At 38.6% G+C, this 19240-nt stretch overlaps 1 long non-coding RNA gene across 1 annotated transcript; it reads right to left on the reverse strand.

The window, feature by feature from the left end:
* Nucleotides 1-1905: 1905 nt before the first annotated feature.
* Nucleotides 1906-14711, reverse strand: LOC128292918 (uncharacterized). The gene is made up of 3 exons (XR_008282908.1): nt 14583-14711; nt 13625-13666; nt 1906-2054 (listed from the first exon to the last, which is right to left on the reverse strand). It is a non-coding gene; the product is annotated as an uncharacterized LOC128292918 (long non-coding RNA).
* Between the last annotated feature and the right edge of the window lie 4529 nt (nt 14712-19240).

Consider the following 19240-nt stretch of genomic DNA (forward strand, 5'->3'; position numbering starts at 1 on the left):
GTGGATACTTATTTTTAATCGTCAGTTTGTTCAACTGGCGATAATCAATGTACATCCGCATCGTACCATCCTTCTTTTTCACGAATAGCACTGGTGCTCCTCATGGAGACACGCTTGGCCTAATGAAGCCCCTATCCAACAACTCTTGAATTTGAGCCTTTAACTCCACTAACTCCTTCGGTGCCATCCTATACGGTGCGATGGACACAGGCACCGTTCCAGGCAACAAATCTATTCCAAACTCAACTTCTCGGTTCGGAGGCAATCCTGGAAGCTCCTCTAGAAAAACATCTTAGAACTCCTTTACGATCCTAACCTTATCCACTGTCAGTCCTTCCTCTTCCGACTGACTTACAAATGCCAAATAGGCCTCACAACCTTTCCAAATCCACTTCTCGGCTCTTAATGCCGACACCACATTGGACAAATAATCCCTTCGCTCACCTATCACCATAACCTCCTCATCCTTTGTGGTCCTTAACACCATTCGTTTAGCAGCACAATCTAGGGTCGCCTTATGCTTAACAAGCCAGTCCATTCCCAAAATGAGATCAAACTCTCCGAATGGTAACTCCATCAGATCTCCAGGGAAAATCCTACCTTGAGTTTCTAAGGGTACACCCCTATACAGTTTGTCTACCCTAACCGAGTGACCCAAAGGACTTAGTACAGATACCCCACTCACAATCACCTCAGAGCAGTCCAAGTTGTCCATAATCCGTTCTGTGGCCTCCAACCAATATTTCGCCACATTCGGGGCCTAAAGATCTCCGCTCCGTTAGCCCGAAGTCATTCAGAAATAGATCCTCGAACTCTATTGCCCGTACTTGCCCCGGCAACCCTTTGCAGAACACGAAGCATTGCCTGTGACAGGGCATCATCCTCGGCACCACAGTCATGAGACTCTACCTCTGTTGCTGGTGGTACCGGTGCATCCACCGCCGGCATATGTCCCAAAGACGAAGATCTCGCTCGAGCACGTCCTCGACCCCGTCCACGGCCTCTTCCACCAACGGCTCTTGTACTCATATCGTATTATCTTGATTATGAATTTTTATGCATTGATTCAATATTCCAGTGTTTATTATAGATGTTTTATGAATCAGATAGTAATTCAGAGTTTGTTTTCGCAGAATCAAAGTCTAGCTACAGTTTCAGTCTCCTATCAAATTTTTCTATGGTTTCAGTATCATCCTATCTAGAGTATCCTAGCAGGATTTTAGTACAGACAGATAATTCAGAAAAATATTCAAAGAAGTTCAGAGTAATACTTACAGACTTGAGCCGGAGATTCGGAATGCCACCTTCTAAAGATCAAATTTTTGAAAATCGAGTTTTTTGCATTCTTTATAAAATTTTCATTTTCGAAAATCTTTGTTTTTGTAAACCCATTCCACAGCCGAGTTGTTGCAACCTAGGCTCTGATACCATTAAATGTAACACCCCAAACCCGGCCCAGGTGTTATGACCGGATCCGACATGCCACATCGAAGCGTTCAAAACATTTTATATTGTTGATCCACAAAAACTTACTTAGTGTTTTAAAAGATAATTTCATTATAGGTTAAAGTGAATGGAAGCTGTGCACCAGGTAGGAAACCGGAAAAGAGGTGGTGAGTCCATCTGACTGCTTAAGTACCAAGCTCCCTTCGGATCCAATCCTAGACATGCATACCGCTATTGCCACACCTTAACGTCATGGATATTTCTAGGAAACCGATTTGATTATGTTATTTTTAGGAAAAGTGATTAATTTTGGAAAATACTTTCATTGCGGAAGCTTTGCTTGTTGTCGTCTTATTTTGAAATTAATTGTTGTTTTTAAAACGCGCCCTAAAGCTATCCAATTTCAAAGTTAAAATAAGTAATACCTATCTTAGGAATACATATTAAAAACATCAAAAATAATTAAGCGGCCTTATTACATTTAAAAACCCAAAACTTCAAACGTAAATAAAAGGATGTCCAATTCACCAGAAGAAAATCAAACTTTCAGAACAGGTGGCCACTCCGAATTCCCTCACAGCTCCAAGCCCACTATGGTTGGGGATTACCTGCGTGGATGAAAATAAAAGGGGTAAGTTTGGGGAAACTCAGTGTGTAAAAAAACCCAACCATAGTCTAAATCAGCTCAACCTACAGAAACAGAATAAGTTGGCCTTAGCCCATAACAGAAATTCAGAATAAAGCCCATAGGCCCATAGGCCCATAACAGAACAGAACAGATATTACATGTTTATGCAGAAACCCAACCCAGATTCATCCATAACACCCCTGTACCAGCCTTACACCATGTGGGGAGACTACTCGACCCACCCAACCGCTACACACCACGAATTGCAATGAGGTCGCCGGATATTGTGACGAAGTCACCAGATACAGATATTGTGGTAGAGCCACCAGAACAGATATATGTGGCAGAGCCACTAGATCAGATATTTGTGGCATAGCCACCAGGACGCTTCCTCCATTATATAACCCATGTCCCCATGCAACAGAAATAATATGTCATGGCACACGTATACAGAAACAGAACATCATGCTTTTAAAAAAAAAATAACCCTAGGGGTATAATGGTAATTTTGCATGCATAGGGGTGTTCAAGTAATTTCACTATTCTTAAGGTTTTCATACATAACATAGCCATTTACGTACGATCAGAAACACTTACCGCGTTTTCTTACCAACTTGGGCCCGTTGGCCCATTATCCCGTTTTTGGCCCATTAAGCCCAAAAACATCGAAATGCACGGAATCACGCACTCTGCAGTCTTATTGTGACATCCCTAAAGTGACCCTAGTCAAAAAGTGGTTTCGGGACCGCTAAACCGAGTCACTAAATTATTTGAGTATGATAGTTACTGTCTAAATATGGGAAAATGCATGTGTGAATTTTTTTAATTCTTTGATTTAGTTAATTTGAAGGTGAATTGAAAGAAAAAGGACTCATGTGAAAGGATTTAATTATATGTGGCTAATTTTAAGAGGTTAATAAAGGAATGAAGTAAAATAAATGGAGTTGCATGTCAAATAACCCATTTGACAAGGTTAGTGGCCGACCATGACAAAATTATGGGCAAGGAACATGTTTCCAACATGTTATACTAGTGGTGTATGTAGGAAGCCATAAAATAATAGCTAGCATTAAAGAAATGAACAAAAAATGAGCATGGATGCCCCCCATTGTGCCAGTAACTAGAGAGAAAAAAAAAAAAAAAAAGAAGGAAAATGCTCATTCTATTCTCCATTGTCGTGGCTTGAAGGAGGAAGAAGAAGGAATTCTTTTGTGCATGATTTGGCTTGGTTGATGCTTAGGAAGAGGTAAGCACTTTGAAACCCTTGGAAATTTAGATGTAAATGAGGTGATTAGTTCAAGTTCTATTCATTCCATGGATTAAATTTGGTTGTTTGGAGGTTTGGTATTTGGCCAAGTAGTTGAAGCTCTTGGTACATATATTTTTCATGAAAGTTGAAATTGGTTTGTTCATAAGGGAGGGTGCTGAATGTGGCCAATGAAAGGCCTTGATGAACTATATATGTGGCTTGGGTTTATGATATTCGGTTAAGGGATATTGTGCTAGCAAGGTTGGTTTTATATATACATGTAAGTTACTTTGTATATGATGTTTAGAAAAAAAATAGTGAAGGGCAAAGTTAATGATGTTGGATAAATTTTTAGTAGAGTTGTGCTTAGGCATTCGGTCATTGATGAGCATTGTGGTAACCTAGTTGTAGTTGCAACTCCTAATTTTGAGATGGAATTTGTACACATCGTTAAGTAAATGGTTAGGGCGAATGGGGACTATGTGTTTGAAAGAATAAAATCGATACTATAATTGATAGTATAAGTATTGACCATTCAATCAAGGGTATAGGTGATGTTAGATCAATTTTAGCACATTCACTATTTAGGTATACCCAATCATGATATTGCCTTTGATTGTATAAAATCAACTAAAATGGGTGGTTAGTGAGGGTGGCTATTTAATATACGAATATGTATATGTGTATGTGTGATTGGATTATTGATAGAATAGTAAATTGCATAAGGCTATTGGTAGAATAGCCAAGAACATAAGGTAGCAAGATAAAAATTTTACCATGTCGTTCGTATGTTATATGATCATTAGAATGTGGATACCAACATATGTACCAAAGCGATTGAATGAGTTAATTTGTTTGTTTAAGCTCAAGATCCTAAAGGAGAGGCGTCCAACAAGGGGAAATCGAAGGTCAACGAGTAGCCGACTTAGAATTATTTACCCAACACAAGGTAAGTCATTAAGCACGTATTTGATATTGCTTAAATGATTGTAAAATTTATGCAATTGTGTTTAATGGGATGATATATATATTTACAAATGAAAATGTATGTGTATGGAATGATGACATTTGTTGAATGTAAAAGAAATAGTGAAATGTGTAGAAAGTTGCTTTCGGCACTAAGTGTGCGGGCAATATCTGAGTGTACGGTGACGAGATTGGCACTAAGTGTGCATGCTGGAAAAATATGGCCTTGAGTGTGCATGCTGGAAATATATGGCACTAAGTGTGCATGCTGGAAATATATGGCACTAAGTGTGCGAGCTCGAAGGGTATGGCTTTGTGTGTGCGGGCTTAGATCGCATGGCACTAAGTGTGCGAAATCGAGTATTAAGCCTGTGTTTATGTACTCTACATATATATAAATATCTCCGATCGAACAATTATATGGAGGGTGTGTCTCCATCGAGTTGAGTATGGACAGCGGATCGGGTAAGTACCTTGAGCTCATGACGAATAGGTAATATGTTCATGCTCGGGGTTGAGCTTGGTAAGCTTTAAATCTATGTGATGATTGCAATTGTATGATTGTGGTGAAAATGAGTTGGTGTGTAAAATGCCTCAAATATCTTATTGTATAGAATATGAAATGTGGATGTATGACTTGGTATGAGATTGAACCGAAGGTCCAAGGAACTATGATATAGTTCGATATGGATGGAGTACTTAGCCTCGTTCATTATTTCATGTTGTAATAATTTTGTTAATGGATGGTTGTGGAATGCTTATGGCTTCTTGAGTTATAAACTCACTCGGTGTTTTCTTGTCACCCATTTTAGGTCTCTTGGACTCGTCTCTTGTGTACTCGGAACCGTCGTCAAGTAATCACACCGCTAACAATCTTTTGGTATTGTCTCCTTAGTCGATCTAGGAGAACATTTGGCATGTATAGGCTATTTTGTTTTGTTGAATTTTGGGTTGTAAACTTTAAGCCATGCGAAAATGGCCTATGTGGTCGGTTGAGTGTGATTCTAAAACCTATAGTCACAAGTCTTAGAAACCTTAATTTTGTTAAGGTGGCCATAGCTTGTATTATGTATGATGAATTATAGTTGGCCATGGAAGAATTATGAAATAGTCATTGTTTGCTTTAGTAACAGATGCTGCCAGCAGCAGTGAGGTGAGATTGAAAAATCACTAAAAATAGTAGAAGTATAATTAAACAGTGAATAAATTATGAAATTGAACCTTGATGAATCTACTTTCATATGGAAGAAACGAAACAGTCATATGAATCAGATTTTAAGAGATATTCAGGTTTTCGTGAAACAGGGCCAGAACAGTTTCTGGATCCCCTGCTCCGACTTTGAAAATTTACCATAAATTATCCAGAAACAATTAGAAGTCATGCCTTATATGCATAGATTCCCCTTTGAGTATAGTTTCATTAGAAATAAACGGTATGAGCATTGGATCTCTGTACGAGATGATATCCAGGTCGTAATGTGCAAAGGTCAGTGTAGTCGAACCCTGAAAAAGGGGTGACTTTAACTAATAAACTGTACCAATTGGACCGACAAAAAAATTCTAGAAAAAAATATACAGATGGAATTATGAGTCTAGTTTCAGGGAAAATTTACGAAACTGGTTTTCGAGTTTGGGAACTCGAGATATGATTTTTAAGGTAACAGTGATGCAGTTAGCTAGCTTTGCTCGAATGTAAATTCATAATTTCAAGAGAGAAATAAGGAAGTAAGCCGGTATCACCTCGTGGTCAAATCCGGTGGCAGTCACGGGTTTGGGGTGTTACATTTTATTGGTATCGAGCCAGGTTTAGTCGGTTCTAGGACTACCATAGCGTGTAAGTTTAGCTATACATGCCAAATTGTTAGTGCTAAAAAATGTGATGACTTCGACGGTTGAAATTTTTGTTTTGATTAGCAAATGGAACCCGGTAGAGAGACCCTTCGGATGACGTTGAAAGTGTAGCGGCTGCTCTGCGCAAGGGACACCGCTGTTGAGCCTCGGTCATCCACGAATAATCAAAATGGAGGGGCGAAACAAGCCTTCTTCACCATGATGAATGAGTGGGTCGCATAATATGCCCGAACCAATCCGGCTGTCCAACCATTCCCGAATTTAAATACTCCGCCCAAGAGCCCCATAATGCCTCCGATTCTTGATCCTGTGAGGCTAAGCAAACCACCAGAGACTGATTAGGAAGCGGGCTGAGGAGTTCAAGGCCATAGTTCTTGATGATACCGAAAAGGCCGAGTTACGCTTGATAACACCATTAGAGTGTTTGATGAACTGTCATGCACACCGATGAATTTCTTAAGTGTGCTATATCCTTGTTAAGAGACTCACCTACTATTGGTGGAGGACCTTAATTTCCATAGTCCCAAAGGAACAAGTTACTTGGGATTTCTTCCAAACGAATTTCGGAAGAAATATATTAGTCAACGGTTCATCGATCAAAAGCGTAAGGAATTCTTGGAGCTCAAGCAAGGCCGTATGACAAGATCTCGAATCTGAACATGAGTTCGTAAGACTTAGTCGGTATGCTCGGGAGTGTGTGGCTGATGAGGTTGCTATGTGCAAAAGATTTGAAGAAGGATTGAATGAAGATTTAAAGCTACTAGTGGGTATTTTGGAGATAAGGGAGTTCGTAACACTAGTCGAACGAGGCCGCAAGGCGGAAGAACTTGGAAAGGAGAAGAAGAAGGCTGAATTTGAAGCAAGAGATTATCGTAAAAGATCGTGAGTAAAGCTCCGTTCTCGGCTGTAAAGAAGTTCAGGGAGGACACTAATAAGTCGAGGGCGACTGCGGGAATTTCCATCAGAGCCCGACCATTAACGGACTCCCAAGCTACTTCGGTAGCTAGTGTGGGCAATAATCGTCAAGAGAAACCTGAATACCTCCAATGTGGAAGGCGACACCTAGGTGAATGTTGGGGTAAGTCTCATTAATAGGGCTGTTATGAATGCGGTTGAAGGACCACTTCATTAGAGATTGCACGAGCTAGATGAGAAGAATAAGATGCAAGGTGCAAGACCTAGTGGAACGACGGCTAGAGGTAGGCCCCTGAGAATTTCTGGAGGTAGGGGTGGTAATTAGAGAGGAGCCTCTAATATGGCTGTTCGATCCGAGACCCGTGCTCCTGCTAGAGCATATGCCATCCGCGACGAGAGGAGGCATCCTCCCTGACGTTATCAACGGTACATTTACTCTCTTTGATACTAGTGTGATTGCATTGATTGACCGGTTCTACTCATTCAAATGTATGTGAAACCTTAGCATCCGAGAAGACTCTACTGTTGAGTCTCTGAGTTCGTAATTCAGTGTCAAACCCTTTGGGTCAATACGTGCATTCGTTGATAAAGTGTGCAAGAGATGCCCCTAATAATTCGAGAATCTTGTTTTCGGCCGATCGATGCTTCTACCATTTGATGAATTCAATGTTATTCTTGGTATGGATTGGTGACCGTACATGATGCAATGGTGGACGCAAAGGAAAACTATTGATTTGAGGAGTGCAAATAACGAGGTAGTCCGAGTCGAGTCTCTTGATTTAAAAGGAGTGCCGCGATAATATCTTCTATGACCGCTCGGAGATATGTGAAAAGGGTGTGAAACATACCTTGCGTGTGTGCTTGAAAGTAAAGAGACGGAAAGGAGTAGTTGAGGCTAGTGTTGCAAATCTTACGAGATAGCGGTTATACACAAAGTTCGATAAATGTGAATTTTGGTTGAGAGAGGTTAGCTTTTTGGGGCACGTGGTGTCGCGCCGGTGTCGTCGGTGGACCCGAACAAAATTTCGGCCATAGTCGATTGGAAACCTCCAAGGAATGTTACCGAAGTTAGGAGCTTTTTGGGGCTTGCCGGATACTATCGACAATTTGTGAAAGGTTTTTCGATGATAGCTGCACCGATGACGAAACTACTCCAAAAAGATGTTAAGTTCGAGTGGTCGAACATTTGTCAAGAAAGTTTCGATCAACAAAAAAACCTATTTAACCGAGGCCCCAGTGCTAGTACAGCCGGAGTCCAGCAAAGAGTTTGTCATTTATAGTGACGCATCCTTGCTTGGGTTAGGTTGTGTGTTGATGCAAGAAGGTCGAGTTGTGGCTTATGCGTCGAGACAACTAAAGCCGTATGAGAGAAACTATCCGACCCATGACCTTGAACTAGCAGCCATAGTGTTCGCCTTGAAGATATGGCGGCATTACTTGTTTGGAGAAAGGTGTCATATTTATTCGGACCACAAGAGTCTAAAATATTTCATGACTCGAGAGATTTAAACTGCGACAAAGACGTTGGCTTGAGTTGTTGAAAGACTATGAACTCATCATTGACTATCACCGGAAAGGCCAAGCGTGGTGGCCGATGCTTTAAGTCGTAAAGCACTTTGTTTGCTTTGAGAGTGATGGATGCTCACCTATCCGTTTCACCCGATGATGTGCTAGTAGTCGAATTAGAGGCCAAACCGTTATTGATTCATCAAGTACTTGAATCTCGAAGGTCGATGCGAATTGGTCGCTAAGCGACCGAATGTGTTCGAATGAGGAATCAAAATTTCAGATTGACGACCATGATTGCTTGACATTTAAGGGTCGATTATGTATTCCAAGGAATTCGGGACTTGTTTCAATGATTTTGAACGAGGCTCACAGTAGTCGAATGTCAATCCACCCGGGTAGTACTAAAATGTACAATGATCCAAACGCCAATTTTGGTGGCCCGGTATGAAACGAGACATTTCAGAATTTGTTTCAAAATGTTTAATATGTCAACAAGTGAAAGCGTAACATCAAGTGCCATCGGGATTACTTCAGCAAATCATGATACCCGAATGGAAATGGGATCGAGTGTGATGGACTTTGTGTCGGGTTACCATTGACTCGAATAAGAAAGACTCGATGCGGGTCATTGTTGATAGGTGACCAAGTCGCTCATTTTATCCCTATCCGCACGGATTTTCGCTGACAAATTGGCGAATTATCGTCTCCCAAATTGTTCGATTGCATGGGGTACCTATTTCTATCGTGTCAGATAGAGACCCAAGATTTACATCTCGATTTTGGAAGAAATTGCAAGAGGCTTTGGGTACCAAACTGCATTTTAGCACTACTTTTCATCCCCAAACCGATGGTCAATCCGAACGGATAATTCAAATACTCGAGGATATGTTGAGATGTTGCATCCTTGAGTTTAGTGGGTCATGGGAACGGTATTTACCCTTGATTGAATTCGCCTACAACAATAGTTTTCAATCAAGCATTAAGATGGCGCCTTACGAGGGTTTATACTGTCGTAAATACCGTACCCCATTATTTTGGACTGAACTTAGTGAAAGTAAAATCTTCGGGGTTGATTTGATTAAGGATGCCGAGCAGAAAGTTCGAGTAATCCGTGAAAGTTTGAAAGCTACTTCGGATCGCCAAAAGTCGTATGCGGATTTGAGAAGAAAAGACATTCAATATCAGGTGGGAGACAAGGTATTTCTCAAAGTCTCACCCTGGAAGAAGGTGTTTAGATTTGGTCGTAAGGGCAAATTGGGTCCAAGGTTCATCGGGCCGTATGAAGTATCCGAACGAGTCGGACCATCGCATACCGATTAATCACCTTTGAGCTCGAAAAGATTCACAACGTTTTCCATGTCTCGATGCTTGACGATATAGATCCGGCCGTCGCACGTAATCGCTCCATCCGAGATTGAGATTCACCTAATTTGAGCTATGAAGAGGAGCAGCCAGATTCGATGCATGAAGTAAAAGAGTTGTGAAATAAGAAAATCCCACTAGTGAAGGTGTTGTGGCATAAACACGAATTGAAGAAGCCACCGGGAACCCGAGAACTCTATGAAAGAGCGATACCCAAACCTATTTATCGGTAAGATTTTCGGGACGAAAATTTCTTAAGTGGGGAGAGTTGTGACATCCTAAAGTGACCCTAGCCGGAAAGCGGTTTCGGGACCGCTAAACCGAGTCACTAAATTATTTGAGTATGATAGTTCTTGTCTAAATATGTGAAAATGCATGTGTGAATTTTTTAATTCTTTGATTTAGTTAATTTGAAGGTGAATTGAAAGAAAAGGACTCATGTGAAAGGATTTAATTATATGTGGCTAATTTTAAGAGGTTAATAAAGGAATGAAGTAAAATAAATGGAGTTGCATGTCAAATAACCCATTTGACAAGGTTAGTGGCCGCCATGACAAAATTATGGGCAAGGGAACATGTTTCCAACATGTTATGCTAGTGGTGTATGTAGGAAGCCATAAAATAATAGCTAGCATTAAAGAAATGAACAAAAAATGAGCATGGATGCCCCCCATTGTGCCGTAACTAGAGAGAAAAAAAAAAAAAAAAGAAGGAAAATGCTCATTCTATTCTCCATTGCCGTGGCTTGAAGGAGGAAGAAGAAGGAATTCTTTTGTGCATGATTTGGCTTGGTTGATGCTTAGGAAGAGGTAAGCACTTTGAAACCCTTGGAAATTTAGATGTAAATGAGGTGATTAGTTCAAGTTCTATTCATTCCATGGATTAAATTTGGTTGTTTGGAGGTTTGGTATTTGGCCAAGTAGTTGAAGCTCTTGGTACATATATTTTTCATGAAAGTTGAAATTGGTTTGTTCATAAGGGAGGGGTGCGAATGTGGCCAATGAAAGGCCTTGATGAACTATATATGTGGCTTGGGTTTATGATATTCGGTTAAGGGATATTGTGCTAGCAAGGTTGGTTTTATATATACATGTAAGTTACTTTGTATATGATGTTTAGAAAAAAAAAATAGTGAAGGGCAAAGTTAATGATGTTGGATAAATTTTTAGTAGAGTTGTGCTTAGGCATTCGGTCATTGATGAGCATTGTGGTAACCTAGTTGTAGTTGCAACTCCTAATTTTGAGATGGAATTTGTACACATACGTTAAGTAAATGGTTAGGGCCGAATGGGGACTATGTGTTTGAAAGAATAAAATCGATACTATAATTGATAGTATAAGTATTCGGCCATTCAATCAAGGGTATAGGTGATGTTAGATCAATTTTAGCACATTCGGCTATTTAGGTATACCCAATCATGATATTGCCTTTGATTGTATAAAATCAACTAAAATGGGTGGTTAGTGAGGGTGGCTATTTAATATACGAATATGTATATGTGTATGTGTGATTGGATTATTGATAGAATAGTAAATTGCATAAGGCTATTGGCGAATAGCCAAGAACATAAGGTAGCAAGATAAAAATTTTACCATGTCGTTCGTATGTTATATGATCATTAGAATGTGGATACCAACATATGTACCAAAGCGATTGAATGAGTTAATTTGTTTGTTTAAGCTCAAGTTCCTAAAGGAGGCGTCCAACAAGGGAAATCGAAGGTCAACGAGTAGCCGACTTAGAATTATTTGCCGAACACAAGGTAAGTCATTAAGCACGTATTTGATATTGCTTAAATGATTGTAAAATTTATGCAATTGTGTTTAATGGGATGATATATTTATATTTACAAATGAAAATGTATGTGTATGGAATGATGACATTTGTTGAATGTAAAAGAAATAGTGAAATGTGTAGAAAGTTGCTTTCGGCACTAAGTGTCTTGAACAATCTGAGTGTACGGTGGTGAGATTGGCACTAAGTGTGCATGCTGGAAAAATATGGCACTGAGTGTGCATGCTGGAAATATATGGCACTAAGTGTGCATGCTGGAAATATATGGCACTAAGTGTGCGAGCTCGAAGGGTATGGCTTGTGTGTGCGGGCTTAGATCGCATGGCACTAAGTGTGCGAAATCGAGTATTAAGCACTGTGTTTGCGTACTCTCTATATATATAAATATCTCCGATCGAACAATTATATGGAGGGTGTATCTCCATCGAGTTGAGTATGGACAGCGGATCGGGTAAGTACCTTGAGCTCATGACGAATAGGTAATATGTTCATGCTCGGGTTGAGCTTGGTAAGCTTTAAATCTATGTGATGATTGCAATTGTATGATTGTGGTGAAAATGAGTTGGTGTGTAAAAATGCCTCAAATATCTTATTGTATAGAATATGAAATGTGGATGTATGACTTGGTATGAGATTGAACCGAAGGTCCAAGGAACTATGATATAGTTCGATATGGATGGAGTACTTAGCCTCGTTCATTATTTCATGTTGTAATAATTTTGTTAATGGATGGTTGTGGAATGCTTATGGCTTACTTGAGTTATAAACTCACTCGGTGTTTTCTTGTCACCCATTTTAGGTCTCTTGGACTCGTCTCTTATGTACTCGGAACCGTCGTCAAGTCATCACACGGCGAACAATCTTTTGGTATTGTCTCCTTAGTCGATCTAGGAGAACATTTGGCATGTATAGGCTATTTTGTTTTGTTGAATTTTGGGTTGTAAACTTTAAGCCATGCGAAAATGGCCTATGTGGTCGGTTGAGTGTGATTCTAAAACCTATAGTCACAAGTCTTAGAAACCTTAATTTTGATAAGGTGGCCATAGCTTGTATTATGTATGATGAATTATAGTTGGCCATGGAAGAATTATGAAATAGTCATTGTTTGCTTTAGTAACAGATGCTGCCAGCAGCAGTGAGGTGAGATTGAAAAATCACTAAAAATAGTAGAAGTAGAATTAAATAGTGAATAAATTATGAAATTGAACCTTGATGAATCTACTTTCATATGGAAGAAACGAAACAGTCATATGAGTCAGATTTTAAGAGATATTCAGGTTTTCGTGAAACAGGGCCAGAACAGTTTCTGGATCCCCTGCTCCGACTTTGAAAATTTACCATAAATTATCCAGAAACAATTAGAAGTCATGCCTTATATGCATAGATTCCCCTCTGAGTATAGTTTCATTAGAAACAAACGGTATGAGCATTGGATCTCTGTACGAGATGATATCCAGGTCGTAATGTGCAAAGGTCAGTGTAGTCGAACCCTGAAAAAGGGGTGACTTTAACTAATAAACTGTACCAATTGGACCGACAAAAAAATTCTAGAAAAAAATATATAGATGGAATTATGAGTCTAGTTTCAGGGAAAATTTACGGAACTGGTTTTCGAGTTCGGGAACTCGAGATATGATTTTTAAGGTAACAGTGACGCAGTTAGCTAGCCTGCCTGGAACAGAAATTCATAATTTCCAAGAGAGAAATAAGGGAAGTAAGCCCGGTAACACCTCGTGGTCAAATCCGGTGACGGTCACGGGTTTGGGGTGTTACACTTATCACTTTAATTTACCATATACATCAAACTATTAATCTCCTGAGCATTAGCACACTCGCAAGATCTCAAAATATCGGCTTTTCGGCTTTTGCCGATCTAGTCTATAAGAGGGTGTTAGTTACACACCTATTTGCGACGATATGCTGACGAGATCCACACACGAACCGCCTACAATTGGATTACTAACACGTTAATCTAACTATTCAAATACAAACTACGTATTAACCCCTTACAATATTCAACCAACCACACCTACAGATCATAGTAAGCTTATAAGAAAACAATAAGCAACTCATTAACAAATTTTTGTCAATGTTTACCACATAATCATAATTTCACTGCAAGCTGTCTTCCTGAGCAACAATCACTAAATCATTTATAACTGGAGCTACGAAACTCCAAATCAAGTACCGTTAATTTTCATTGAAAATAAACTTATAAATCTTCTATCCATAAAATTTTCAGAATTTTTGGTTCAGCCAATCAATACCAGATATTTCTCAAAGTTTCCCATGTTTCACTGTTTGACTAATCTGACCACTCTTCATTACGAATCAAATTTCTAATTGTAAAGAATTCAAAATATGTTCTCGTTTATTCCATTTGAAACTAGACTCATTAAGATTTAATTACATAACTTATGCAGCTTCTAACTCATCTCCCACAATTTATGGTGATTTTCCAAAGTCACGTTACTGCTGCTGTCCCAAGCAGATTTATTACCAAATCACTCTTTCACACCTAACTTGCATGCTTGTTATTTAAACATGTATATCACCAATCAATCATCACATATCTATGATTTTACTTAAGTATAATCTCCATTTCATCATTTTAAAGCACAACATGTTAGCCGATTTTTCCCCTTAGCATCTAAGGCACATGCATGCTCATTTGTTTGGCTCAACTTCACCTATCTTCCATTTTTCATCAAAAGAACATGAAACAACAACCATTTCCTTCATTTTAATTCATGACTAAATGCTCACAACACAACTAAAAACCAAAATATGCTTCAAGGGTTAAGGTAGAATCAAGAAGAACTCAAGGACCTCAAAATAGAAGCAAGGTACCAAGGACTTACCTTCAGTTTTCCTCCTCCTAGTGACCGAATACTCAAGAGCTTTCTCCTCTCCTTTCTCTTCTCTAACTTTCGGCTATGATGAACAAAGATGGACAAAACTTTGTTCTTTTCACCCCTTTTTCTTTTAATAAAATTTCATATTTCATCCATTTAATTCTTTAATACAAAAGACATGAAATGCCCATCATGGAACATTTACCCAAACCATTATCATGGAACATTTACCTAACCCATTATCATGGAATATTTACCTAATCCATTATCATGGAATATTTACCTAACCCATTATCAATTTGTACCATGAATTATGGATATTAAGTGCTCATATTGTCTACAACAACATGGTGGCTGGCCACTTCATGTAAAATGGGAGGTTTGTCATGCAAATCCTCCTATTTTGCACTCCTATTTATTTGGCCACTTCAATTTAGCCTATAGCATTTTCAAACATTTTGACATAGGTTCTATTTCATAATTTCACCCCCTTTTTCTTATGGAACAAAAATTAACTAAAATTGCTGGGTTCTATCTTAAGCTTGGGCCTTCTAGAGGCCCACTAACATAATTAAACCTATGCCAACATTCACAGAATTCCCGAAAATTGGGGCGTTGCAGCAACCTTTTCCTTACAAGATTTTCAGAATCTTGTAGTTAGCTAATCTAGGATTGCAATCTTTTACTTACAGGAGTTTTGCAATCTTGCTATCCACCGATTTAAGATTGGATCCTCCCCACCACTCGCCAATTCCATTGCCTACCACTCTAGATCACCAATTCTCCTAATGTTACTTGCTAAAATAAGTTGCGATTTTTAAGTTATGTGATATCAAATGCTTTGTCATACTTTGGCTATACGCCTCACCCATATAAACCACTAGTTCTCCTTCAAAAAGTTAAGTTTCATATAATTGTGTGATACTAAAAATGCTTTGCGAAGTTAATAATGATTCACCAATCACGTAATAAAGCTTACTCAGTAAGTTTGCAGTTAAAACTTGTAACACCCCTAGCCCGTATCCGTCGCTGGATTAGGGCTATGGAGTATTGTTGGAAAACAACATCATACAACAAACATTTTATTAACACAATAAAATCACAACATAATTCATAGCAATATCATCCAAAATCATAGATACGGTCCCTTTTATGAGCCCTCGATGCCCTAAAAAGACATTAGAAATAAATTGGAAGTAAATCAGAAACTTCTAGAATTTTTTGGAAAAAGATAAAAATTTTCAAATTGCAAGGGTCACACAACCATATGGCCAGGCCGTGGGACTTACACGACCAAGAGATACGTTCGTGTCTTAGGCCATGTGGACATTCGAAGTAAGGATACACGGCTGTCTCCCAACCCGTGTTTGTGCCTGTGTAACTCTCTGACTTGGGTCACACGGCCAGGTCATATGCCTACGTGCTAGTGTGCTAGGCTGTGTAATAACCTAACTTGCAACGCTTTTAAAGCTACAGGGGACACACGGCCGTGTTGCCTGGCCGTGTGTCACACACGGCTGAGACACACGCCTATGTCTCTACCTGTGTGGACCAAACATTGGCCATTTCCAAGTCATTTTCCTTACCCAAAATCCAATCACTTGCACAACCCCATTGCACCTATAATTATGCACTCAAAACACCTAATATATGCATATACAAGCTTAAACATTATAGAAACTAACCATTCAACCAATATGCCAATATGGTACCTCAATCTCAACAATCAAGCTTAACTAAACACTTACCAAATTCATTCATGATACAATCAACCTGTTAAACACTTTAATGCCACATTTGCCATAATGTTCATATAACAAATATATGCACAAAAAACACCATTATGACCATTTCTATATATACCATTAATCTTAATAACAATATCAAATGCAAATATACATTCAAGGCTACCAAAACTAACCATTAACACTTCAAGGCACAATCTATATCATACCAAAATAACATCTCATAACAACCTTAATGTTCATCCATTCAACTACCATCACTATGTACTTAGATGCCAAGATGACAACCACTTTAAATACCATATATATACATGATAACGTATCAACTATATCATTAATCAAAATAACATATATACAAGCCACACACAATGGCTAATTTCATCAAACAAAGACACCTATACATGCCATTATAACCATGACTTAAAATCATCAAAATATACCGATATAGCCGATGGATAGGGTGATGGATCTTCAACAAGCTTCCAAATTGAACGAGCTTCCGATTATCTAAAACATAAGAGAAATAACATGAAGTAAGCATATAATGCTTAGTAAGTTCGTAATTCAGAAACAAAGCTTACCATTTCAATATATATAATCTTAAAAGCAATTTATAAGATAATCTAACATAGCTTGGCACAAGCCTAAGCAACAACAACCTTTCAAGTTAGATAATCACGTAACTTAGCAACTCCTTACAAAATATAATAGCTTTTATGCACATAACTTATAAGCATTCATACTTTCATGAATATGGCTAATCATATTTAATGCATCATCATTTCATACCTGTTTCATACGTTCATAGCATTACTTATCAAAATATCTATCAATTCTTCCCTTTTGTATACCCGTTGAACCACTAGAATAATATCAGATACGTGGGAATCTCGCACACTATGTGCTAATGTATGGTCGAAACCATTACTTTCTCCTATCACATATAAATGCTCTCTCTCAATCCATAAGTGGGTCTGCTCACACAAGCTATTAATCAGGACGTAGCTACACGATGCTACTCATACAAGCTGTCAAGTAACTATAACACATGCCAAAAACTCAGCCACCGGTAGGACGTACAAGACTAGCACCCGAAACACGGTAACCCCTAATGACATGTCATTTATATACTATATATTCCTAAGGTTCAAAGCGGATTTGAAAGTTGTCGAAACTTCGTTGGACTTTTCCCCAGAGACATAATACCATAATATATCATAAAAGCATGTAAATCAAGCATAAGAAAACTTTAATTAAATGTATGAACTTACCTCAATCGCAAAACGAAGAAATACGATTGATTAATCCAACACTTTTTCCTTTCCTCGATCTAAATCCACACATTGCTTTTCTTGATCTAAATAATCAAATTTAACACATTCAAAGTTCATTATATTCAATTCAATCCAAAAATCATATTTTGGAAAAAGTACGCTTTTGCCTCTATATTTTTGAATTCATTACAATTTAGTCCTTAAGCTTATAAAATGAAATTCATGAAATTTGGTACCAACCCACTATAGAAAAATTTTACTTAGGCCCCTAGCAAGCCCTACATTCCATTTATTTCATAATTTCACCATGAATATTTTTTACTTTTCAATTTAATCCCGAATTGATAAATTTATCAAACATGAAAAGTTTTGTTCAACTATCATCAAACATTCATTTTCATCTATCACACATAAAAAAAAACTATATACATTCATGGCAAAACCCTAGATGTAACACCCCAAACCCGGCCCAGACGTTATGACCGGATCCGACATTCCACATTGAAGCGTTCAAAACATTTCAGGTTATTGTTCAAGAAAAACTTACTTGGTGTTTTAAAAGATAATTTCAATGCAGGTTAAAGTGAATGGAAGCTGTGCACCAGGTAGGAAACTGGAAAAGAGGAGGTGAGTCCCTCGGACTGCTTAAGTACTAAGCTCCCTTCGGATCCAATCCTAGACATGCACACCACCATTACCACACCTTAACGTCACGTATATTTCCAAAAAACCAATTTGATTAAGTTCTTTTTAGGAAAAGTGATTAATTTTGGCAAAATATTTTTCATTGCGAAAGCGTTTCTTGATGTCGTGTTGTTTTGAAATCAATTACTGTTTTTGAAAACACGCCCTAAAGCTATCCAATTCCAACAGTTAAATATAACTATTGCTTACCTTAATAAAACATATTAAGACCATTAAAAATAATTAAGTGGCCTTATTACAATTAAAAAAAACGAAACCTTAAACGTAAATAAAAGGATGTGCAGTTCACCGGAAGAGAGTCAAACTTGCAGAACGTGTGGCCACTCCGAATCCCTCACAGCTCCAAGCCCACTATGGTTGGGGATTACCTTCATGGATGAAAAATAAAGGGGTGAGTTTAGGGAAACTCAGTGTGTAAATTAACCCAACCATAGCCTATATCAGCTCAAACCATAGAAACAGAATAAGTTGGCCTTAGACCAGAACAGAATTTAGAATAAAGCCTATAGGCCCATAACAGAACAGAACAGATATCACAAGTTTATGTAGTACCCGACCCATATCCAACCACATGCACCCCCATACCAACCTTTCACCATGTGGGGAGACTACTCGACCTACCCAACCGCTACACGCTACAGAAATACGCAGCATGGCTGCCAGAACAGATAATGTGACAGAGTCACCAGATACAGATAATCGTGGCAGAGCCACCAGAACAGATATATGTGGCAGAGCCACCAGATCAGATAATTGTGGCATAGCCACCGGGACGCTTCCTCTATAATATAACCCATGTCCCCATGCAACAGATATACGATCATGGCATACATCATACAGAATTAAATCATCATGCTTTTCAGTTAAAAGTAACCTTAGGGGTATAATGGTAATTTTGCACCTAGGGGTATATCAGTAATTTCCATACATAGGGGTATTC

This window comes from Gossypium arboreum, chromosome 5, assembly GCF_025698485.1.
Source record: "Gossypium arboreum isolate Shixiya-1 chromosome 5, ASM2569848v2, whole genome shotgun sequence".
Lineage (NCBI taxonomy): Eukaryota > Viridiplantae > Streptophyta > Magnoliopsida > Malvales > Malvaceae > Gossypium > Gossypium arboreum.